General features: G+C 46.9%; 1 protein-coding gene across 1 annotated transcript in view; it reads right to left on the bottom strand.

The window, feature by feature from the left end:
* Positions 1–320, bottom strand: part of LOC119585953 (serine/arginine repetitive matrix protein 2-like) — a 13004-nt gene that overhangs the window by 2818 nt on the left and 9866 nt on the right. The window lies entirely within an intron of this gene.

Below are 320 nucleotides of genomic sequence, written 5' to 3'. Positions count from 1 at the left end.
TTCTTTCTCCCATACCATGTGGTTGCCATCATCAGTACAGCCTCTAGTAAAAATATTTATGTGAGAATTGACGCCCATGTTGGCACTGTAGCACGAGCGGCCAGTCAAGAAGGATGTGGTATGTATGTGGGCATGTGGGTATGTGAGGAGGATGTGGGTATGTGGGGAGGATGTGGGTATATGGGAAAGATGTGGGTATGTGGGAAGGATGTGGGTATGTGGGGAGGATGTGGGTATGTGGGGAGGATGTGGGTATGTAAGTATAATGTTGGTATGTGATAAGGATATGTGTATATTGGTATATGGGGATGTGGGGAGGA

The sequence above is a fragment of the Penaeus monodon genome, chromosome 20 (genome assembly GCF_015228065.2).
Source record: "Penaeus monodon isolate SGIC_2016 chromosome 20, NSTDA_Pmon_1, whole genome shotgun sequence".
Taxonomy (NCBI): Eukaryota; Metazoa; Arthropoda; class Malacostraca; order Decapoda; family Penaeidae; genus Penaeus; species Penaeus monodon.
Note: the sequence above shows the minus strand (reverse complement) of the source record. Positions and strands in the feature narration are given on the sequence as shown.